A 25,552-nucleotide genomic window follows, 5' to 3' on the forward strand; every position below is an offset into this window, starting at 1 on the left:
GTGCAGTGCCTGTAAATAATTTATTTGAAAGCATTTACACAATCAGAAAAAAACAGGGCTGAAGGAGAAGGTCATCTAATCCATTGAACTCCCTGCTTAAAAATCTCACTGCAGTACCAGAAACTATTTCATTAGAGTGGTGTGATGCAGTTCTGCACTAACTTACAGTGAAGAATTGCCTACTTCTAATTCATTTCCCTGTCAGCAGGGAAAAGTCACCAATTTAGTCCTGTTCTCTGGGGTCCTCCTTTTTCTCCTTTCACCTTGCTGGGAGTTTTTGTTCCATTCTGAAGTTTGTTTAACAGTAATTTCAATCTAAAGCCTTTTATATCTGTTGGTATTTGACTGTTTGGAGTGATTTGTGTGGGTGATTTTGTGTATCTGTGCTCACCTCCTGCTGGTTTCCATTTTGAATTAATTCTTTTGATTATTTTTGTCCTATCAGGGCAGTCCAGTGCCAAGCCACCCTTTTGGAAATTGATGTACCTTGGGTGCTTAGCTGTCAATTATAACCACTCCTCTGGAGCTGTGTTAGGAGTAAAGATGGAAGTGATTTTGGCTGAACAAAGGGAAGATGGAAGAGGTTTTGGAAGGTGTGAGTGTGCTCAGGGTGTTTCCTGTGAGGGGAGAAGGCACTGTAAATAGGTTAATGTGTGCTGCACCTACTGCATCATCCAGGAAAAGCAGGGTTATGGTAGAAAGCTGCTCAATATGTATAAAGCTCCAACAAATGGGGTTTTTTTTGTCTTTAAGACCGGTGCAAGTTGAAAACTTGCTGAGCAAAAATGTTTAGAAATGAAGGCAGTGGAGCTGGCAGGAGCATCACTGCTGGAATCAATAATAAAAGGATAATCTGTCTTTCTTTGTGGTACACAAAGCAATAATCTGTTGTTCAGATTGATTAAACGCCTCAACTCTGCTTCGATTATGAATCAATCTCCAAACCAGCTTCTTGTGAGTAAAATACAAAGTACTGGAGATGCTGGGTAGTGGTGCTGGTGATCAGAGCAGGAGGGTGGGGGAGATTTTCTCCATCATGGGAAGAAAACAGAGCTGAGGTGAGGCAGAGGCTTTGTGTGGATGGGTTTTTGTTGATTTACCGTGAGACTGCAGAACTCTAAACAAGGATCAAAAGGTTGGGTCTGCACAGCTCAGGGTGATTTTGATCTCTGATTGATAAATGTAGGAAGTGCCATTGACCAGGCAGAGAAAGAATGTAAAACATGAGAACTAAGCTTGGCTAGGAAAAACCTGGCCAGTTACCTTGTGGAAACATGCTGGGGTCTGGAGTATTCCTAGCTCTAATAATTCATTTAATTTCTTTCTTACACTAAAGCTTTTTTGAGCTGTGGGCTAGCCTAGGCTTTCAGCTTTAGAGCCTTTTAAGTTAGGGGAAATAACCCACTCCTTCCTATGTGTTTTGTACCCTGTGCCTGGGGTCACGTTATTGCCAAAGTGGTTTGTTGACTTTCCTGGTAGGTTAGGTGTTGGTTTAAAAGGAAATGCCAAGAGTTAAAATTTAACTTGTCTAAATGGCTCTTTACTGTCTGAAAGGGGGAATTTGGGTTTGTCTTTTTTCCTTTTTTTACTTCTGTGAAAGGTTCTAATATCCCTGTTTGAGTGAAATTTATGGACCATGCTGTATGAAATGAAAATTAAGGCCCTGAGCAGTAACCTTGAATTTGTCTCTCCTTTGAGTCCAGAGCTGGACTAAATTACTTCCAGAGGGTCCATTTGGACTTCTCTCATTCACCTTGGTCATCCCAGCCCTGCAGGACTGGGAGGAAATGAATTATTCTCCCTGATGGGAACAGCTCCATCCTCAGGGCCCTCTCTCTGAGGGTTTGCACACATGCCACAAATTCATGTTTGTTTAGTTCCATTCTTACGGGCTGTGGTTTGCAAACTCCTGCTGGATATTCAGAAGAATCTTCACCTTTTGAACAGTACTGACCTGCACTATTAATGATGGATTATGCTGATAATATACATTGAATTGCATTTTCTATCTTTTTTTCCAGTTGTGCTCGAGGTTTAGATTTTGGGGTTTTTTGTTTGTTTGTTGGTCTGGGGTGTTTTTTTAATGGCAGGATGAAATAATGAAGCTGATGATAAAAGCGCCTATAAAAATTCTGGCAAATTTATTACAGAACAACATGGCTTGATTTCTTATTTTTCTATCCATCTGGTCATTAGGCCTTTCCAACTGTCAGTGTCTAATATAATCTCCTTTAATAGCAGCATATAATTAGCTTTATGCTGATCAGAGGCATTTGGGATGGTGGTGGCAACATTCAAATCCGAATATCAAAATCCCAGAGAAGATAACTCAAAGAGACATATGTCCAATCCAGCATTTATGACTTTTAGTCCTAAAGTCTGCAACTGGTGATTTAGGCACGTGAGCTTTGAACTGTGGTATGGAAATCCATCAATTAAGAATCCTCAGGAGTTCTGGCAGCCAAGTGCAGATGTCTCTCCAAATGGTAACGTGGTCATATGTCACTTTTCCCCTCCCTATACAGCCCTGTTATTGCTTTAGATATTTAATTTTGTCTTACTTGTCCAGCTTCTTATTAAAAAAAAGGTGAAGTTTTGCAGTTGTTCCATCAGGAACAAATTGGCTCCATTTTTAAGCTTCATGAAGAGCTCTGTGTGTACAACCTACACTCACGTGCATTTCCCTAATGGCTCTTGCAGGAGTGCAATTTCCTAGTGGGTCTTTTGGGAGCTGATTTGGAGGTGAATTTGTATTCCTGCACCTCTCTGATGAATGTTTTTGCAAATATAACGTGGTTGCCATTGTTAGGCAGGCGTTAGAAAGGTGTTGATGTTACTGAGCTTCATCCTCAAAGTTCCTGTTTCTCTCAGTTCTTTTAGAGAACCCTTGCTCTGAGCAGCTCCTGTTCCAGAGGGGTTCCTGTGCATGGAGTTGGACAGGTCAGGTATTCAGGATCATAAAAGTATCCTAAGTATGGGGCAGGATTCCAAACATTACAGAAATACATTTATTGACTAGATCTAGAAAATTCTTTGCTTCATTGGAACACATGAATTCATTTTTGGTTCATTGGAACATCAAGCTCTGTACTCTGCAGCCAGCCAGAATAAACCAAGCAGGGCTTCAGAAAAGGAAATACACCTTGACAAGTGAAAATTACATCTCCTGCATTACTCTTCTTTAAAGCTGGAATTGTCTTTGAGTTTAGGCTTTCAGTTCTTCAAGATCACAGTTCCCTTTTTGTTCTCTGGCACTGTAACCCATTTGAGGATTCTGTCAACACCCCTTTCAAAAAATGTAGAAACCTGTTAAGATTTGTAGGAGAAAAAAAATCCATACAAGTTTTTTTCTTCTCATAACTTGAAGTGCACAGCCAGAGCTCCCTCCAAGAAGTGTTTCAGTGCTGGAAAAAGAAAAGCAGATCTGTTTCCATATGTTCCCCATTGAAAGTAAGTAGTGGTAAACTCTGGGGTTTATTTTTGGCCTGGCTGTGTGCTCAGGGGTTATTTTGGTTGTCCAGCACTCTGTTTTAACTGAGCAGGATGTGAGGACACATCTGAGCTCTGACAGATTCCGAGGGACTCCACACAGCTCCTGATGGCTGCATGTGAGGCACGTTGAGTTCTCCTCAAAGATCTGCCAAGATTCATTGCAGGATCTGCTCCTCACCTTCCCCCTTTAATTTCCTGCATCATTTCACCAGTGTTTTCTGTGGCAGAGCTGCTCTGCACATCAGAGCCTCCTTTATGTTTGTTAATAAATAGTGGCTGCTGCTCCACCAGGGTTTTTAGCAGAGCTGCTGAACACAATCTCTCCAGATTTTGCAGACACAAACTCAAATCAACTCCCAGATGTTTTCATGAGGAACAGAACCTGTTAATGATGCGTGGGAACTTTCATTCCAGCCAGTCATTGACATGGTGCCTCCCCTTTTCTCTCCCCTTTGCCAAGAAATGTAGTTTAGGATTAAATTCTTTCTCTATTCTTTCTATTCATGTTTTCTGGCTTTTCCCAGGAACTCACCTCCAACCAAACTTCCCTGTTCCTCAAACCACCTTTGGACAAATTGTAATTTTGGTGTATAGGGTGGGGAAAAAGGAATGCTACGGTCTAAAATAAACTGAAAAATTATACACCAACACAGAAGAGCAGGTAAGAATATTTTATATAGAGCTGAGCTCTTTAAAAATAGTATTAAATATTTTGTACTATTTTAATACATGTACCAAGCTCTATAGACAAAGCTATTGGAATATTGAGAGCCTACAGAGATCCTAAAAGGACTTCCTTCCAAACTGAATTCAACCGAGTTAACTCCTAATTGAATTTGGTTTTCTCTCTTAAATTCTCAACTATGAAACAAAAATTTTAAAAAAATATGCCTGTTATGTCTTAGAAGCCCTGAAAATATCCCCAGAGGTCAGCAGAGATTTTCAATGTGAACATAATTATTGGTAATTTCAGGCATGTGCCCTACAAGACCATAAGGGGAAGCTATAAATAAGATAACTTATGAAAAAAGTCCATTCTTAATCAGCAGAACAGAAAACTTTCAGTAGTGTAGAGATGGCAGGACAAACTCCTATAACAGAAGCATCTTCAGTGTGGTTGGGAATGGGATGCATTTCAGGCTTTGCATTTTCTTTAAGAAACAAAAAAAATCTGTTTGAAAACCCCATTGCAGCCCTTTTACTGCTGTTCTTGGCTTTATCTCTGAGACACTCAAAGTAGTTTTCCACAACTGTTAATTGGATCTTTGGGGGAAGATGAGCAGAATTTCCACTTCTCAGCAAAACCAAGGGGCTGTAACTCGAGGCTATCCTAGATCACTGTAAGAATATCAGCCATGGGAATTTCACCCTGAAGAAAAAGACCTCTGACAACCTTTCTCTCCTGGCTGTCCTGTGTTTATACATTTTTCTGGTGAAAGGCACCTGCAGGGAATGTGTGACAATGTTTTGTGGGACAGAAACAGGGCTGGGAATACCCCCACTACTGGTGGAAATGAAAAGATGAATGAGAATTCAGATTAGAGAATGGACTTGCTGAGGTCACTGTAAATACGGCTGATAAAAGTAGAAGAAAGTGGATGTAAACATTAGTGAGCTCCAGTAGATTATTGATTTCTCTTGAGTGGTTTGACAGATAAAATGGTAAAGCAAAATGTTCAACTTCAAATGCATCACTTGAAGAAAATAGGAGAATGTGGCAGGGAAGGAAGGAGATGATGAATGTTACTTTGTTAGAGAGGAGAAAATGCAATTGTTCTGCATGAGGTGTTCATCACTTTCCTTTTTCTGTTCTACAGCATTTGATAAACGTCCATTTAGCTGTAGCAGGCAAAAATCATGTTTAAAGTCTTGGTTCATGGGTCATCTTTCAAAGCATTACATCCTAATTATATTAACTTAGTCTGGCTCTGTACAGCAGTTTAATGTCTGAGGCTTCCAGCAGCTCTCAGGAGAAAGCAGTGAGGATTTCACTCTGAACAAGGAGGGTGTGATGCGTCTGCATTCCCATCAGGGCTGAACAACTCTGGAGGAATTCCACAGGAGGAATTAGAGGAGAATCCCATCACACCAAACACATCTCTTCAGAATAAGAGTGGAACTGTCCTCAGGGGGTTTCTGTGGCACTACCCAGGGCTGGGAGCGTTACTGGGAGGGAAGGGAGGACAGCAGACGTGTTTTATGGTGCTGAGTCATGGGCAGGTGTTTTCAGCTGGAAAAAGGAAAGGAGTAAGCAGAAATGCTGCATGTAGATTTTTGGCTTTAAGAAAATGCAATCTTGCTTATTTATAAAGAATTCACCAGTCTTGTTCCCCAAAAATGTTGGTGAAAAGGGAGATGCAGATGAGAAGTGGAGAAAGGCTTTTTCTGGGAGATGCCAACATTCACCCAGCCCTACAAAATGCTCAGCTAGTCTGAATCCCTTCTGTAGTCTCTAACACACATTTATATGCACAGCACCATCCAGCAAAGTTTTTCCTGGTTTCTGAGTTAAATTACCATAGCAGATTTCCATGTGCTTTTGGGAGGTGACAGAGACAGCAGTTCTGTTCTCAAGGCAGGTTTTGTGAAAGATCTTTACTATTTATTACATCTATTCCCAGTGGAAGATTGCAATTACTATCCCACTTCCAACAACTCTTTACCCGAATCCTGACAGCTCTTAATTATGTGTGAAAGAAGAAGTTACATGCAGAGAAATTTCTCAGAGAGAATTACCTGTGAGATGCATTCCAGCTTAGAACGTCTGCAGCAGGGCCATTTCTCTTCTGCTTCTCATTTGCTTCTCGTGGCTTCAGGAGCTGGGAGACTCTGCCTGACTTTTGATACCAGAATTTGAATTGGGATGGAATTTCTGCTGCTGCTTTCCTGATGCTTTTCTCCCTTTTTTTTTTCCCCTTTTCTGTTAGTCAGATTTGGTTCTGTGTTTCTTTCTTCAAAAGAGTCTCTTGCAGTCTGCTGCTGAGTGTACTGCTCAAGGAAACACAAAGAAATAAGTAACAGGCTTTCAAACTCCTGATCAAGTTTAATGTTAAATCTTATTATTCAGCTACATAACTTTATTACCCTTCAGTTATAAATGTTTTATTTTCTGTTTAAGTATTCATTAACAAAAATATATTAATGTCTCTGCTCAGAGAAATGCACCACAATGGCAGTCGTGTTGGAGTTGATTTCCAAATTAATTTCAAGCCTACAGGAGCTGGCATTTAAAAAATGTCCTATTCCAAGTCATACTAAATCCGAGATTTTAAATGATGCCCAGCTTCCAGGCCATGTTAATGTGTAAAAATAACTGAGCCAGGACAGCTGTACAGATTCCTGGTCCAGAGTAGGTGCAGGGTGCTGGCAGCTCTGCCATTTAATGCAGGAGAAATCTGTAGCCACACACAAACAAGGAAATTCCAGAAACATCTAGTTGGGCTTTTGTGAAAAGATTTTGATGCAGGATCCATCTCATGAGGTTTCTGTTTCTGTGGCTTTATTGCATTGATATTTCCAGAGAAACTCTTTTCCCTAAAAACTTCCAGGAAGCTCTCAACGTTTTACCACAATTAAATTGCATTTACAATGGGTTATAATTTCCTGCCCATCAGTCTCTCATCACAGAGGTTATTCAATTATGGATGGCCACTCTGTATTTTTATAATTCTTTCTGAATTTATATTTCACCATGAAGCTTGAGATGGCTTGAGCTAGACCTCATTTATTAAAGGCAACCTTAACAGCACAGGGAATGTTAAATTATGAAATGCAAAGAGTTCCAGGAAGGAGATGATCAATGGGGATTGGGGCAGTAACTTGATTTTGTCAATTGACTGCCATTGATGGCTTCACCACTCCCTAATCAATGTGCTGCAGGAAACAACTTCATGTGTGACTGTAGTTTATCTTTGTTTTCTTTTTCTGCTATTAAACCATCAATAGAATTGTCAATAAAGGAGCTGGCCACTTGTTGGAAAGCTCCCATCTCTAGTATAGATAGCAGAGAATGTTCCTGAAAAAAGCCACTGGTCTCCCAGCAGCGCTAAAAGCGGAATTTCAGAAAGGCAGGTGAGCTTTTGTGCTCTGCAGCTCCTCCACAGCAGGGCCAGGCTTTACAGGGACAAGGTCACCCTGCTGCCCTCGGTGGAAGGGGAGTGCCCAGCTGCTGAGGGATGAGAATTACAGGGCTTTTATTCCTGCCTAATTAGCAATATTACTTTCTATTTTGCACATCCCTCTGCCTGTGTTGGGAAGAAGTCTGCAGGGAGCTCATTATGTTCCCAGCCTTGTAGTTCCAGGCTTGCAAAGCTGTACCTTCAGGGGGGTGGGAGGTGCATTCACTTGAAGGAATTCCTTATCCAGACTGAAACACGGCTGAAAACTTGTAGGAACTCTGTAGGATGTCTCCTGTGGGGCGTGCTGTCTCCTGCTCTGCGTGTTCCTGCAGAGAAGCTGTCCAGATGAATCTTCTTGACATATTTTCACGTTGAGATAATGGCTGAGGGCAGAATTTTGGCTCAGATGTCATCTGTTAATGAGTCTCTAACCACTGAATGGGTTTGGGGAGAAAAAGGAGACAACGAAACCTTGCTTATCACCTCCTTGGCGTGATTTTTCAGAGCCCAGTGTGGTTCCATTTTCCATCAGGACAGTTTAAGGTGAGGATTTCTTATTTTTCCTCCCTTCCTTGGTGGAGCATGGGTGAGCCTTGAGAGGATCCCATTCCCAGCACTCCAAGCAAGACAGGGAGTTTTCAAAGGAAGGATGTAGGGCAGGAGCTTATGAAACCCTTCTGAGGACAACAACAGGAACATTTCTTGTGAGAGTGGCTGTCTGCCTCCAAACCCGCTTTTTTCTGAGCTCTCTTCTTCTGAAGGCTCCATCCCTAAACCAGGGAAGACGGCCCAAGGTACCTCATGGAATTATTTTGTGTAAGCAAGATAAACAGTTTAAACTGGAGGAAGTATTGTGCTGTTATTTCCTGGCCACTGTGGAACTTTGCCAGAAGCTGCTCCTTGAAAATTCTGTTCATTTTTACTCGGTGGGGATGTCACTGTGGGAAGTCCCAGTTGCTCAAGTTGATCAGCACTTTAAAGAGAATTATTAGTCAGAGGCTTATAAAAAGATGGAATGCTTTCCCCTGTGGGTGAACTTCACCTTTCTCACTCTCACTACCACCAGATAAATGATTTATACATTTATTTAGGATGTGTAAAACCATCTGTGGGCACGCACTACACCCCGTTATCCTGTGGAAAAAGTCTAATTTATGTGATCAAAGACATAAAATGGTGTTGTCAACATAACTTTCACTGGAATACAAATACACAGACCCCAGAATCACCCAGAATCAAAAGGGCAGTTTCATTTAACAGAACTCAGCTTGCAAAAGAATAGTTTTGAACAGTTACATTTGAATTATTGCCATTAATATATCATAATTTTAGGAGTTTAAATGACATCAGCAGCCCTGATGGCTGTCTGGTAGGAAGTCAGATGGTTGATAAGGAAAATTGAAGTAGTAGGAGACAATTAGCCCATGCTGTCCCTTGGACTACCTGCATACCCCAAGACTGAAAAATTCACTAATCAGGTATTATATATATTTATATATATGTGTATGTATATATATATTGCTCCTGGAAGATGCTTATTGTGTTTTAGGAGAGAAAAATGAAAATTTATTCACATAATAAAATAATTGCCACAAATCTGTTTTGTCTGCTCACAAATAATTTGATTTGGGGCTGATCAGCCTTGGTGTTTCTGGTTTTATTAATGTGGAAGGCTTCTGTGGGGTGTAGAACGGTTTGGGAAGCTGGTGAGAAATATGCTGTCACACGATGCCTGAATTATTATGCAGATAAAATTTACCAACTTCCCTCCTCCAGTTTATCCTATTTGGAAAGATACATGAGAAATAAATGGCTGGTTTTAGTGGAAGTAAGTGCTACTTCATCTGGAATAAGCATCCTGTCATGTCAAGATTTACAGCAGTAGCCATTCTCCACTGCTCCTGCTCAGCCTTTTTCACTCTGCTTCTTCTCTGCTTTAATTGCATTTTTGAGCCTTTCTCATTTGCCTACCAGCTTGTTTTTTGTTTGTTTGTTGGGTCTTTTTTTTCCACAGATTATCTGGAAGGTAAAGAATGACCAGGCAGAACTCAAATGCCATTTTGTTATGCTTAATAGCTGATTAAAAAGGAGCTGGCCCCTCTCTGGTGCTCACACTCAAATGCTCTCTCTGGGGTGTTTGAAATTGAGTCATAATTGCTGATGCCAAAAGCTGTCAGTACAAGGGGATAGGAAACAGTCAGCTCTTCTTAGTGTTATATAAAGTTGTCATTTTGGAAGAATGAGCAATGATAAAGAACTGTGGCAGTGCTTTTTGCCCATTTTCACAGCAAACCACGCTGTTCGTGCTCCTTGTGTTGGTCTCTTTTCTAATAAATTAATTTTCTCCTGGAGGGAAAGAATTCAAAACAAAGCAACAGGAATTTAGGGGAAATAAGGCTGCATTTTTTTTGAAATATTGCTATCAAACATGCTTGTTCCTGCATTCAATATAATAATGTATAAAAAGATTTAAGATTTTTGTGTACAGCATCAAATTGAATGTATTTTTTTTATCGTGGCAGGCATACTAGCAGCATCCAGCTGTACATTTAAAAAGAAAATTCTATAAAACATTCTTAGCTCTGTATGTAACACATACATTTACAACACAAATGCTGAATTCCCTAATCATGTGTGATTTAGGGAGCAATATAAGGCATATTAATATTTATGTGTTTGAAATCTTAGCAGAGGATGCTCAGACTGGTTTCTGCTGTTGATGTTTTCAAGTGGACAACAGCCTGCCTACTCATTTCTTTGCTTCCTCATTAACATTCAAATTACGTGCAGGATTGGTTATTAATGAAAATGGACATTGTACAATCCAGCTCTGCTTTTCAGTGAGCAGTAATTTACTCTTGGCTCTCTGTAGCCTACAAGGTGATGAAATTCTTGTGAAATTCTGCATTTCCTTGCCGTGGCTGGGAGGCAGCCTGCAGAGTCCCAGCATCTGTGGCACCATGTGCTGGTGTTTGCTGAGTCAATGTTCCAGATTTCTGATTCACCTCTTCCAGGGAGGGGATTTCAGCTTTTCTGGAGCTGTTCTGCACCCGGGACCGGCTGTTTCCTCACCAGGCACTCACTGGTTTGCGAATTATGCTTTGAAAATTTCCCAGTGGACATTAACCATTAACCAGCCACAACTTCCCTGGGCTCCTCCTGTGCCTCCCAGGGCTGTTCCTCCTCTGTTGTTATCTGGCTGCAGCTCTCAGATCCAGAGACATCAGGGTAAGAAAATATGTTCAGCTGATGCACCAGCAGAAATTCACCTGACTGCAGGCTCTGAAAATCTGCCTTATAAATTCCTCTTGTCTTTATAAAACACTGAGCAAAACTAAAAAATTCTTCTGCAAGGTAAGAAATGCTAAAGCAGAGAGGAGGGAGGCTCAGAGAGAAAACATTGGATGCATTTGTTTACAGGAGCTGAGACTTTGTGAATTTAATAGAAGCACAAAGGCGAGTGTGTTCTTAGAGATGGCAAATTCTCAATATGGGAATTATTCATTATCTGCACATCACAAAAAACCAGGGGTAACTGCATCCAAAGGGCCTGACTTTCAGCTGTGGGCTGTTCCTGTGTCTGTCAAGTAGCATAAATAATATTTAAATGATGTTTTTTTTTGTGGAATTTTTTTTGTTTGGTTTTTTTCCCAGATAAGCAAAATGATGGAGACCGTCCACCACAAATTACCTCTTTCTTTCAACTTTGCAAGTGCCCAGGTTATGCTTGATAATTTGAAATTTAGATTTTGTGTCTGGGCAAATCACGAGTTTGGAAGCAGAAGAGACTGGTTTCTGTATCATTAACCCCATTCCAAACATCCTTAGCTACAATTAGATCAGACATAAGAAATTAATTGTCCTTGGCATGGGAGCTTTGACATATTCCGTAGTTTTGGAGATAAAGCAATGAAAATCTGGAAAATTTAATGGCCTTGCTCTGTAGTACCTGAGAGGAGATGGATGTTGGCATAGCAATGTTTTATCTCACTTGTATTTATAAATCTAGTTTGGCTGGATGCTGTGTGATTTCCTGAGGAGAGGGCCTTGCTCTTCTCAGTACTTTGAATTCCACAGAACAATTTCCCAAGACTTTTCTAAGGCAAAGGTTTTCCTTTGTTTGTCCTGGGCTTTTGCTGTTTCCTTTAGCAGCCTGTAGCTCATTTAATGCAAGGAAATTGCCTACAGCCCTAAACCCACCACTGCAAACTTACATTTCCATAATTCTAACTCCGTTTCTTCTATTTCCTTGCTGGTGCCACAGCCCCTTTCCCCCAGCAGCCCGAGGGGATGATCCTGGAAGGCAAATCCAGGGATAAACTGAGCTCCAGCCCTGCCTTTTCCATCTCTGGCCATCAGCTCAGTGTCTCAGCCTGCCTGGGGCATGGAAATCCAAAATCCAGAATACTCTGACTGCCCTGGGGCTTCTGAGAAAGGGAAAAGGAAAAAGCATCCCTGTTCACATGGGACAGGGGTGAAGGTCGTGGAGGAAAAGGCTCCCTGGTTTTCCAGTCTTTCTGCAGAAGAAATGCCACATCTGGGTATTTTATTCCGTTGTTCCATCTGTCATATTTCAGATTTAACTTGATGTATTTGTATTTGACTTCATTTTTCATGTTTAGCTTGATTTAAAGATTTTGGAGGAAAAATATCTTCCAAGGCATATCTGGATTTTTGGTTGTTTTTCCAAGTTGGCTTCTGTTTTTGATTAATCTTCTGAGCAACAATATTCTGTTTTTCACTGTGCACACACTGTACACATGATTTAAAATCCTGACTCTGAGATGTTAATATTCAAAGCCAGACATGTATTTCTGTGTTTATGACATAAAAATACTTTCAATATGTTTGTACCAGTATCTGATTTTTAAATTACCTCTGTGCAGGGAAAAAATATATATAAAATAATTTTTTTTCTACTTCTATATTTAGCAATAATGATTATGTGCTTATTTATATTCATAGATACTATATAAAGTTATTATTATTGTTTTATGAAAAAACAAGTATGTTTTTTTATTTTGTAAGATTCAACTTTATTTAATGCTCCCTTCTTTAGGGGTAAGAGTAACTAAGATGGGAAGTTTTAAAAAGAAGGGCTTTGGTCCTGTAACTTGTGTAATTTTAACCTCTGAAGGTCAAATAATGTTGTTTTTGCAGAATTACAGCCACATGTTTGGTTTCCATCTCTCCCATGAACATTCTAGGGCTGAAATCTTCAGTTTTGGGCAAAAGGGAAATGAACTTTTTTTCCCTTTATCCTGTGAGAATATTTGATGATGCCTCTTCTAAAACACACATGCTTGAGGGTAAACTGAAGTCACTCCTCTCTCTTCTTGCTCTGCTCTGAGAGGGTGTTTCTTAGCAGCTTATTTGCCTACAAATAAATATTTGGTGGTGCTGGGCTTTGGTGGAGCTCTCCCTGAATTCAAAGGAGAGCAGCAGGATAAACTCAAAAAGAAGAGAAAACTATTTTTCTTTCCATTAAGAAAACAGTAGCATGTCATTTGTGGGCCAGTGGAAATCAAGGTGTGATTTGACTTCCACAAAACAACATCTCAGCAGCAGAATTCAAGGAGGAAATTCATGAGGTCATTTAATGCCACAGACAATTCTCTCTTTAAAACTGAGAGTTTTTGTCTCTGAGGGCTCTTTGCTCTGTGGCTGGCAATAGAAGAGGAAATGCAATATCTGAAGCTCATTTGAGGCTGGAATTCAGAGGTGGGTCCAGCTCCCAGCTCATCAGATGTTGTGACTCAGTGGCATTTCTTGGGGTTTGATTGCTCTGCTCTCAAGAGGCTTCTCTGCAAACCTGGCAGCAGCTGAGCACTGCTCACAAGGAATGGAAATTCTACCCCTATTTCTTTACAGTTCTCACTTGACTTATTAATATGTTTTCCCCTCACTCATCTAATTCTTTTCTTCATAAGAAGTTGGACCAAATTCTAAGCTAAGACTTTGTTTTTTCTTTTTTTTTTTTTTTGTAGCTGTTTCTTTTTGGCTTGCATGAAAATAATTTTCTTAATAATGCCACAATACAGAGCACTTGTACAAATTAGCCTGAGAGAGATGTGTTGAAATCATTGTGAGACTCTTGCATTATTTACATCATGACATTCTGTCAGTGTACTAATGCTCAAAACTGTTTATATTCCTGGATTTAACAAATATGTAAATAAGGTGCACATTTCCCTAGGAATGCAAATGTCTCTCTGAGGAAAGACAAACTTCAGAACAAACAAACAAAAGCAGAGAAAATGTTAAATAGCTTGTGAGAAAGTGGGGATAGAAAGGAAGTGGACTGGAGATAGTGGGATGTAATCCTCGCAGCCCTGGGATTGTTTAATCAGCCCATCTTGAGGCTCTGACAGATCAATTGTTTCTTAGCAGGGACAGAGCTGGGGAGGGATGGCAGCCAGGCAGAGTTTTCCCATAAGAAAGCACAAAAATCTCTGGTTTTGCTCTTTGTGGCAATCCAGAGAGCTGAGAGGATTGAGTTCCACGGGCTGTGTTCATTAACTCGGGCACAAAACCACAGCAAAAGGCCCTGGTTCCCCAAAACCCTTGTTTGTGTTGCAATAATTAAAATAGCTGTTTGATTTCAGGGCAGAACAGGAATAGCATCGTGGTGAATTGGGTTTAAGTATTACAGAAGGATTTGAATGTCCTTCAGAGAAGCATTCAGTCCAGATTTCATGTCAGAACTGTGCCCTGGTTTAGTGAGGATGACTGATATCTTCGAATCACAATGCTCTGGACTGAGTTTGTGCACGGTGGGAATGGTTTTTATTGTGCTGTGTTTGTGCTATGCTTGTTATTATGCACTGCTCACTGAAAACTTTATCTGCCATTACAAGCTGAATTCCTTTCTGAAGAGCAATTAAACAAAATTTGCTTACTAAAATAAGACATCATTTATTTCAAGCTGGCTTCTATTTTGAATTTTGATGGCTTCCTGCTAAATATGCAAGCTTTCTTTTCTGTGAGATTAGCTCAGTATCTAAAAATCTGAGTTCCTTGGTATTTTGGTTTTTATTTTGTAGCTTCAGCCCCCAAAGTTCTGGTAAGAATTATATTTCCCAATTATCAGCCATCTTTAAGAAGATCATTATGGTAGAATTAGTCAGACTTCTCAAAGATCTATGAATTATGGATAGTGCATGAGTAATAAACGGGGTAAAATATTTTAATTAACATTCTTCAGTAATCCTTTAGCTGCATCTTGTATGTAACTATTGCCTCCTCTAATTCCAGGCTTTTAACCAAAGAAATGTGCTGTGTGTCTGTTACAGTGGGAATTGTATGTGTAGTTGGGTTCTGTGCTGTGACAGCAGCACATTCCTGATGCTCCTGTCTCGTTTGTCATTGCAGATGTGCTCTGGCTTTAGCACAGCCTGGTTTGTTTGTGCTGGCAGAGCTGATGGGGAGGGATCATTAGAAGCAGAGCAAAACCATCCTGAGAAATGCTGAACTTCTCAGGTTCTGCTGAATCTGTCGTGCAGATCTGGATTTTGGAGGCTGGGGAAATCATCTGAGCAAAATCCTTCCCTGATCAGATCTGCCCCCAGGTTGTCCCCACACCCCAGGGCAGTGCCCAGCCAGGACTGGCAGGGTGACAATTCCTCGGGACGAGGATGAGAGTGAGGAAGGCTCTGCTGGTAACGCTGACCCCTCTTTCCTCACCATAAAGGTGGAGCAAAGGTCTGCAGCAACAGCAGCCAGCACACAATTTATTTCTCTTTCTTTCTCAGCACTGCACATGCAGCAGCTCTCTCCTCTCCTCTTCCTCTGCTGTAACTCCGTGTAGGAGGTGCTGGTTTTGTGCTGAGTGAACCCTGAACCTCCTCCCTGGAGGAGTGAGGAGGCCGTAATTACTGCGAGCTGCTGGGCACAGAAAACCTCATATTCACCAAGCCCTCGCTAGCAGCTGGGCTAGAATCTGATTAAATTGATACCTCTGATACCTCTAATTAATGCCTTGGCTGGGTCTCCAATGGAGCAAGAGTTCAGTGACTTTCTTAAAAATTATTCTTCACTCTGTGCACATTAAATTGACTTTTAAGTAGTGTGCAGTTGTTGTCAGCTGAAATGCTGCTCAGAAATCTCAACTGGCAGGTGCCCTTAAGTCTGGTTGATTTGGATTAATGTTTTAAGTACTACCAGAAATTATATTTACAGTGCATAAAAAGAACCTTAAAATGTAACTGTGAGACAGAATATTGTTTAAGGACTCAGACCCTCCAGTTGAGTATTCAGTTTTTTACTCTAATTTTGTAGAAAAATGTGAGGTAAAAAAAGATATCTGACAAACTAGCAGATAAATGCACTAAGAGTTTATGGTAATAAACTTGTCTAGGGAGCAAGCAGAGTTTATCCAGACTTTCTTTGGGATTTGCAACTTTACCAAAAAGAAGCTTCCATGTCAGGAGTTTATTTTTTTTTAAATTGACATAGTATGAATATTCTTCACCATTTGTGTTTTTTTATTCCAACTGCTCATTGTGAATATAAAATACATCAACGTAACCAAAATGGAAGATTTGAAATGAAGAATTCAGGAAAGAAAAACATGAAAACTTTATTAAACAGTTTGACATTGCATAATCTTTGAAAAAAATCTTCAATATATTTTTTAATTTTAATTTGAAATATTATATTTTTTTCATCAAATATTTTATCAGTTGGTTCTTTGTGCCAGAAGTCCAAGTGAATTGTAAGATAGGGATTTTAAACCTACAGGAATCCAGAAGAGATGAGCATCTTTGTTCCTGTTTGGGGTGATTTCAGAATATTTTTCTAAACAGAAAGATCTATTTGATTTTAAATTATTTTGATCCTCTTTCCTTTTTTAACTTCTTCCTTGTTTTTTAGGCTTTGTGGGCAAAAATAGCTCTGTTCTTTCCAAGGACAGTGGAAGTGAGGTTTATTTAATTTGTGAGTTTGTTTCTCTCTTTTTTGAGATCTAATCCTGACAACATTAGTCTGGCTGAATTTTCACATTTAAAAGTTTTCTGAGAGAGTGGAGACAAGAAATGCTGTGTGAGAGCAAGGACTGCAGCTTGATTTCCTTATGAAATAATGATGATTTCTTTTACTAAATACTTCCTGCCAGAAAGATTTGAAGAGGTATTTAGCAGCAGCAAATATCAGCTGTGGATTTCAGTTCTGCAGGTTCAAAAAGCCTAAAAAGTGAAGGTGCAGCCTGGAGGGTGAATGGGCAATAATTGAGAGCACTGAGGGGCTGAAGGAAGCTCTGCTGGTTGGGATTTGATGGTTAACAGCTTGTTGGAGTTTTTTGGGGATGTTCTGATGGTTTGTGTGTGTTTGTGCTTCTCCCTGCACTGGGGATGGTTTCTGCTCCATCCTGGTGCTCCCTGTCAGCCTGAGCTTTTTCCTCTCACTTTTGAAACCTAAAGGATTTCTGAAAATCCTTCATTCCCTGAGACCAAAATCTTCTGTAAACCTGGGTAAGGCAGCAGGGCTGGAGGTGTTTGAGGTGATGTTGGCTGACAATTTACCTCCCAGATCTTTCTTGCCCTGCAGTGCCTCAGCAGTGACTAAAGCAATGCTACAAATTTGATCAGTATTCTTATTTTTCACCCCCTCTGTCTTACCCCTGCTGCTTTACCCTTGATTCAGTTCTCCTCTGTCCAATTCTTTTTAAGAAGTAGTGGCTGTTTTCTGATCCTGCTGATCCCAAGTGGTTTCAAATTCACTTTTCTTTTTTTTTTTTTTTAGAGTAATTTCTCCATGTTTAAATAGAAATCAGCATGAAGAAGGCGGCAGTGCTTCAACAGGGATTGAGCTGAATATATTTCCTTCTGAGCTCAATTAGCTCGTGCTCTTTAATTTGACTTGGAGCTATGATTACAATAACTGCAAAAAAAGCCCCAAATTCCAACATTTTGTGTGGCCCTGAACCACAGTTACGCTTCAAAAAACGTGGCTTTAGGTTGATAAAAAGATTTGTGGATCTTCCCAATATATTGAGTCCAATTTGGATGTTCCTGTCTTATTTCAAATGGTCTCTTGGGCTTCTGTGTGCTGTAAAGGAGAGCTCCTGGGGGTGGTTTATTGGCAATAAACCACATTGTCAATGCACTCTGGGGCTGCCTTTGGTCTGTCCCAGGTCCTGGTGCCGATTGAGCAGCGGTGGAGCTGGGCTGGGCTGCTGTGCCCATGGAGAAAACCCAGGGAGAGCTTTCCCAGCTTTCATTTGGGAGGCAAAGCAGAAAAATCCTGGGTGTTCATCTCAGCTGTTCCTGTGAGAGCAAAATAATCTCAGAGAATCAAAGAGGAATCAGAGCAGGCATCCTACTGCTCGCCCACCTTGTGCCTATCTGTGTCTGTGTGAGGAGAGGAATAAAGGATGAAGAGTGTCTCCTCTGAAAAATATTTATGACATGCTCATTCCAGCTTGTTTCCTTGCTTTATTTCATTTTGGTATTGAAGGAAAAGGCTGACATTATTCCTCTGTGGCTGATGTCTTTAGGAATATTCAGGGTAGTCCCACTGATTCAAGATTTTCTTATTAATACCAAAAGTAATTGGCATGGAATTGCTAAAACAAAACCAAACCTTTCTGTTTTGGGTGCAAAAATGCAGAATAAACATCTTTTATCTGTCCTAAGCACACGATGGGTTAATCTCTCATGAAGTAATCATTATCTTGCAAATACGACAGAGCTCAGGGGAAATGAGGAATAAAATAAATACCATGCTGTTATTTTTCTTTATTATTGGAAGACATTCCACGCTGTCAATGCATGCAGAGAATGTTGGACAAGTGTTTAAAGAGATTAAGCTGCTGTTTGGGAAGGATTTTCAGAGAAAACTGGAGAAGCTATTACACAGTGTGCTACTTCATGTTTTAGAAGGTTATAAAAACTTACAGAATAGGTAACAAGATCGAATAAACAAATACTCTTATGCCTGCTGAACTGCGGGGGTGTTTGCCTAAATAAGAGAGACATAAGCTTTTCATTTTTAATACAAGTAAAATTCCTTTCAAGTACCACTTTATATGACATAACAACTGCAGATCATAGAAAAATATGGCTGAAAGAAACTTTTCAGCATTTTTTTTCCAGTTTACTGCTCACCCATAAGAAAAGATGAACTAAACTATTTGTGATTAATATTTACTCTGTTTTCTAAATATCCTTTTTTAGCTTCAGTGCCCCATGTTTCTTTCTCCCACTTTTTTTCCTCTTTTAAATTAAACTTTAAAGCAGTTCACTGTACCTGGTTACAAACACCTGATGATTTGAACAATAAAAGGGAAATTCATGAGAACCTTAGGGAACTTTGCAAGGTAAGTCATGTACACAGATAAGAGTTTGACTTTTTAAACTTTGGCTTAAGGGGAATTTAGGGAGAAGAAGAAATGACTGCTGGAAATGTATTATGCTTAACACTCTTTTGCTACAAACAAATGAAGATCTCTGGCTGTGTGTAGCATCTGTCTTTGAATAGGACCAGACATAGAAAATTTTATAAAATGAGTCTCCTTCTGATTCTAGAAGAAAATAGGAATTGTGGACAAGCCCATTATGCTTTTGGTATCTCTCCCTGTTTCCACATCTCATCCCCAGTCATTTGGAAAAATGGTGCAATTTGTGCCCGATAATTTGGTGAATGGTGAATTTTGGTGCTTGATAATATTAAAGAATTGTCTTAAGAAAATGCTGTCTGTGCCCTCCATTTGGGGTCTGTTTGAGGAGCCGTGTGATGGGTGAGTCAGAAATTCCATCCCAGCCACAGAAAATCAGTGGAGACAGGAGCAGCAGGTGGGAATGGGATTTGGAAATACTGGATTTAAAGCCAATGTCCTGTTGAACTGAAATGGACTCTGGGGGTGTCTGAAAAATATCCCTGACGTGAGGAATAAATCAACAGAGCAACACTGCTTTAAATACTCGCGCCTGAAAGCAAAGCTCCACCAGTGCTGGCACGAAAAGAGGGCATTTCCTGATGGAGGGGGTTTCTCTGGTTGTTGGCAATTACCCTGTAGTGACTTGTGCCCATCAGGGGGAGTTAATTGGAGTGCAGTGAGCACTGGGAAGAGCCGTGGAGCCCCAGGGCACTGCGGGTTTGTCACAGCATCAGAGAATGTCATGGTGGGCTTTGATGTCAGAAAGAGCCACAGAGATAAGTGGGATAACGTTACTGTGTCAGCATAGCAGGACAATAAATGCACAACAGCTGTTATTAGACACTGGAAGCACAAAATAAATCTGTTTCCAAGAGCACTGTTGTGAATGAGAAAGGAGAGAGAGAGAATTATCCCTGGCTGGTGGCTTTTGGAATAGCGGGGTAAGCTGCTTTCCTCCTCCTTGCTGTTCTCAGGAGTTCTCCAGAAAAGGGACTCTTACACAGAGATTGTTAGCTTGGCAGGAAAAGTCAGGTGTCCAATTTTTGTGAAGTGTGTTTTTACTCAAGATTCTGTACACTGTATTTATGGCAAATAAACCAGTACTTATGGCAGGTTTACACAGTGTTTGCTCCTGATAAAAATGTTGGTTTTGCCCACTGTTTTGGAAACTCCAGAAAACTGGAGGGAAAAGGGCTCCCAAGTTACTTATGCACTTCTGTTGGTCTATTTGTAATTTTTTTACTACTTTTTAATTAGCAGCTGTATGTTCTGGTATTTAGTTCCTGCACTGCTGCTCTTGACCCACTGGCCTGTCTGCTTTCCAGAAGCTGGATGGATGAACTTGGAACAACCTCTGAAGTGATTACCCTGGCAAGAACAGCGAGTTCCTCCTGAGGAGGCATTAAAGTCAGTTCATGTGATGCACACTTTTGGGTTCCCACCTCCCACAGGAACACATCAGAAGACAAGGTACGTTATTAACTTAACCAAGCACAAAATTGTCTTCCAATTTTCCCATTCATTCAAATGGGACTTGAATATTTTGTTTCCTAATCAGCACAATCACCCCGGAGCTCACGTTGCAATGTGTCACTACAATGACAGCTCCCCCTGAGTGACAGCTCCTATCTGTAGGGAGAAATGACAGGATTTGTAAACTAAGGTTGTTTAAAGAAAAGGCTCAGTTCCTGACTGACTATTTCACAGTTAACCACTGCTGCATTTTGCAATGCACCTTGAATATACTTATTTTCAAACTGCTCTGCCTGGTCCTGCTGAAAGGGACTTTAATGGTGCAGAGCAGAATATTCTATTTCAGCCCCTACTAACAGAATATTGCTGATGGCAATTAGAGGATTCTCAGACACATTGTGAAATGTGATCTGGTAAAGAAGTCAGTAGTGATGGGTGTCAGAGTTTGTAAAACTCATCTTGGTGGCACAACTCTCTTATCATGCCTTTTGTTGTCACTTGGGCAGTTGCTGTCACCAGCCTTATTTTTTTGTGTAGCAGAAGCCACCAGTTGTTTCCCTGAACGTGCATTTGCATTCTGCTCTATTATATATTTATTGTTATATATAGAATAATTATATTAAATATTATAACTATATATAGTTATATATAGAATAATAATTATCCAAATATATAGAATAATAAGGATAAATGGAATTGTTATTCCATTTATCCTTAATGGCATCTGGCTTAACAAAAAAGGAGAAATGAGTATTTTACACTCACGAGCACAGCAAAGGAGTCTCGTCTGAAGGCTGACTGGGAAGCCCTCACATGATTTTCATGCTCAGAAATATGAATATAAATCCCTGTAAGGTTTGGTAAGCATTTTAAACAGAAGTTTTGGAACTTCAGTTTGTATCTGTGCAATGCATGGGTTGTATTTAGTTTCAGATCTTGGGACAAGGGATCAGCTCAGTAACGTTTGGATGGCAGCAAGCACGAGCCTCTATTTGTATTGCAGCTATAAATATATCTCTAATCCTAAGAATAATGTCATCCCTCCTCCCAAAATGAGAAAAATAACTGCCAACACTGTAAGTGCAGACTTTCTGAACATTTCAAAACGTTCAGAAAGTCTGCAAACCGTCAGAAAGTTTTAAGGTGTATTATGGCAGAAATCTTGACATAAGTGTGCTGCAGACATCAAAAAGACTAATGCTGGTGTCATGCTGATTTCATTCTCCTTTTGTTGGATAAATATACACACAGTACTTGAGAAATATTGGAGGTGATCTGAAGTGGTTCATAAAACCTTGCTGGTTTGCAAATCACTCCGATATTTTAACTGCATTGCCTGGTTGTGAGTTAGTGTCTGGAGGCACCTTGCATTATATTATACCTTGCAATTGCATCTGCAAGTTGTGGATCTGCAATATTGATCCAGAAACTTGGTATTTCAGCTTGGAGAAAAAGAGCAGCTTCTGTGTAGGATCTGTGGTGTGAAATTCTGCTCGTGGTAACTTCAGCAGCTTCTCCTTTGTGTAACAAATGCTGCTGGTTTTGTCTTTCCACTGCACTTCAGTGGAAAAAGCTTTTTTTAGGCTCTTCACTTTCAGCTTTCCTTCTGAGAGTTTTCCCTGATGAATCACTCCGTATCTTTTTGGTACCAAAACCCAGAGACTTTGAAAGGAGCACTGCTTCCTACAGCATACATCTAGACATTTTATTCACTATATATAGACATGGTAAATATTGGTATGTTGGCAGTTGAAGAAGGTTTCTCGGGAAAAAATGACTGAAACCAGCGGTGGTTTTGAGTTTCAAGTAATTAAATTATGTTCAAATAATTTCACAAACATTAAGTAATCTTAAAGAATGGAAAAAAGTTTCTAATGTTCAGCAGTTAATGACCAAGAAAATTTGTTTTCAGCAGTTTAAAGGCATTTAAAATATTTCAGTATTTTACAGTGCTAGTGCTTAAATTATATTAGTTAGGATAATAATAGGATATTTAACTTGTGTTTCTGTTCCTTGCATGCCTATAAGATTTCCCCCAGCCATTTGGCATGGGACAGCTGAGTGTACCTAATTATCATTCTCAAGATCCAGAAACTCATTTTTCCCCCACCTCCATGCTATATTTACCTTTCATGTGATGGGTTATAAAAACTCTTCTTCTGAGGGCTCAGTAATCTGTGTTTTAGCAGGGTGGGTTCCAAATGTTCTGCAGTCTCAGAGAGTCTTGCCTGGGCGTCTGACAGAAAAGCAAAGCCAAGTTTAGGTGACAGAAACTGAACATGAAACGTGTGGAAAATGGAGTTTGTGATCATCCTGCTCCCAAACTCTGCTCCCTGAAACTCGGCTCATTTTGATTTGTTCCTTTTTGTGCTCTCTAATTAACATTTCTCCTCTGTCCTGGGATAGCTGCTCACACCTGCAGTGATTATTAGAATTATTAGAACCACTAATTATTAGATTATGCAATATTGCGATTATTAGAACCACTTTAAAGGATTTCTCAGGGTTGCTGCCATGATGAGACCAGATGACAAAACCTGTGATGAGATGTTGTATCTTCAGAGAAAAGTAAAGTTGGTGTCAGGTAACTTTTCTTGATGATAGATAAGCCAATGTAATTGCAAGAAGTAAATGTCATCACCTGTGTGACAATAAATAGCTTTTCCTGCACTAGTATGCTTTTGCACATAAAATGCTGCCATTTTACCAGTTGGCCCCATTTTTTTGCCAAATAAATTTTATAATGGCCATAAAAGTGTGATATGTCTATTTAAGTGTTAGAGTGTTAACAGAGGGCATTTCTGTGGTTCTATAGGATTGAAATCAACCCCATTGTTACCTGGAAATTTGTTTTGTAGCCCTGTTACTTGACAGAAATGTTTATTTACATTCCCTGACATATCTAAAGTCCCAATCAGGTGCACAAGCATCATTAGCATGTGGGTGGCTGGAATTTCCTGCTCTTCCTTTTGCCACAAATGTCTGAAGTGGAGCTCTGATGTGTTATCCTGGCAGACTGGGACACGAGGGTGATGGTGAGAGTGGGAATGTCACCTCTGTCCTGAAATCAGTGGTGCCAGGAGAAAAGTGTCCATAGCATATCCTTGGTATAAAAAAAAAAGACAGAAAAGATCATTAAAAAAATATTAGAGATGTTTCAGGGTTTTTCTAGTATGGATTGGAAAGTATTTCCTCTCATGCACATGCACAGGGGATAAAGATAGATATTATTGATATATAATTTATATATGATAAATATATAAAGATGTATATGGTAAATATGAAAATTGCTAAGAATTCTGGGATGTGTTAAATGCCAGACAACTAATTCATATCTCATTTTCTAGGTTGGTTTGGTCCAAAACCGCTTGTCTGAAATTTTTACCACAGGTGTAGAGAATGTCTGCACTTCCTCTGACACACTGATATCCCAACTTAATGAAAGCAGCCTTTGTAACACTTCAGTAAACAAACCAATATGTATTCAGATGAAGAATTAAATTACTTTCATGTTTGCTGAGTACCAGCTATCCTGGATAGGTTTGGACACCTCCTTGCTCTTGTTACTCCTGTTTCGTGTAGAAGTGGTTCTCATTTTGCTTATTGTAGCTAATAGTAATTTAACAGGTAATTGTTGGTGGCATTTGAAAATGGATTTTTTTTTTCTTTAGGTCTCTTACTGTAACTTTTCCCCAATGAAACACCAGGAAAAACATCATTTATCTTTTAGTGTCTTGAGGAATCTGTCTGAACCTCTGGGTGTGGGACACACTGTGTTTGGCAGTCACGGGCATGGATCAGCGCAAGGACAGCAGTTTATTCCTCCAGGTGATTATTCCCAGTTTGTGCCATTAAATGCACTAATTGTTGGCACTAATTAGAGCAGTGACAGCTGCACACCGTGTCCCTGCTGCTGTGGCACTGCCACGCTGGCTGGCTGGGCTGTTAAGGCCTCACTGCAGGTGTTTGTTTTGGACTATTTCAATCCTCAGATCCCCAAAGGAGGTGCTCAGATCTTCTCCAAGGAGTTCATCAGCTTCTGTCCCAGTCTCAGGGGGCTGGGTGGCACCTTCTGGGCAGGCAGGCAGGTTTGTGGAGCTCCTCACTGCCTGCCCAGCAGCGATTGTCCTCTGCAAACCCACCAGGAGCAGCCTCAGCAGGGCCTGGTGATGTGTGATCAGGAACAGAGAACTTGCTTTTCAAGCTGCATATGCTGTTTAATTTCCCCCATAAGGAGATCCACGTGAATGTACTTTCACGCAGCTGCTTGGATTAAAACCCAAAGTGTATTTTAATATCTCTGTTCCCGGAGCTGAAGGGGTCAGTGCTGATGCACTGGGACCCAGTTAGCTCTGCAGTTAATGATGCAGAGCTTTCTGGCTTGGCTGGAAAGAGATGTTCCTGCAGGAATACAATCCCACAGCCATAGCCAGGAGAACATTGCCACCCTTCGGCCAGAAAGCAAAGGCACACAGGGAGAGACACGCATTACGCAAGCTGGAGATGCTGCAGCAAAACTATTTAAGAGTATATTCATTTGAAATGTAACTGCTCAGCAATGGGAGCCCAGTTGGGTGGAGGTTGTAAGCATCATTTGCTTTGATTTAGTGTATTTCGTGGCACGGTGATGTGTTTAGAGAGAATATATTATGCTACGTACTAATTATGTTTTCCTGAGAACTGAATTGCATATGCATTGTGAAGATAGGATGAAGGCTACCATGGTTACCATTGTGCACCCAGGAACTTATTTTATACAGTGCCAATTAATCTGAGGTAATGCTTGAGAGGGAAGAACATTGAATAAGAAATGCTAATGTCTCAGCTGAAAGATGGAAATTAGATAGAAAAGCACAGCTTTTATTGAAAATTATATGTCAGGGTCAGCATTTATAAATGAATCCACCTGTATGACTAAAACCAGCAGTTCTGTCTTACATTAAAAAGCCTGTCTGTCCCTAGGCCTAATTGACACCCAGGACACTGCTGCTTTATCAAGGATATTCTCTCAACAGGAGGTTTTTATTCCCTTCTCGTGATTTTAACAGCATATTCCTGCAGTCGAGACTATAATTGGGGATTATTGCTATGTCAG

At 40.2% G+C, this 25,552-nt stretch overlaps 1 long non-coding RNA gene across 2 annotated transcripts in view; it reads left to right on the plus strand.

The window, feature by feature from the left end:
• The first annotated feature begins 10,657 nt into the window (after positions 1-10,657).
• LOC107203640 overlaps positions 10,658-25,552 on the plus strand; it is an 18,498-nt gene continuing 3,603 nt past the window's right edge. Inside the window, exons 1-3 of one of the 2 annotated variants that reach the window (XR_001521287.2) lie at positions 10,658-10,838; positions 20,310-20,454; positions 24,129-24,285. This is a non-coding gene — a long non-coding RNA (uncharacterized LOC107203640). Of the gene's footprint in view, positions 10,839-10,874; positions 10,965-20,309; positions 20,455-24,128; positions 24,286-25,552 lie in introns of those variants that run through there. The other variant, XR_004497327.1, reaches the window with a different exon arrangement.

The sequence above is a fragment of the Parus major genome, chromosome 4A (assembly GCF_001522545.3).
Source record: "Parus major isolate Abel chromosome 4A, Parus_major1.1, whole genome shotgun sequence".
Lineage (NCBI taxonomy): Eukaryota > Metazoa > Chordata > Aves > Passeriformes > Paridae > Parus > Parus major.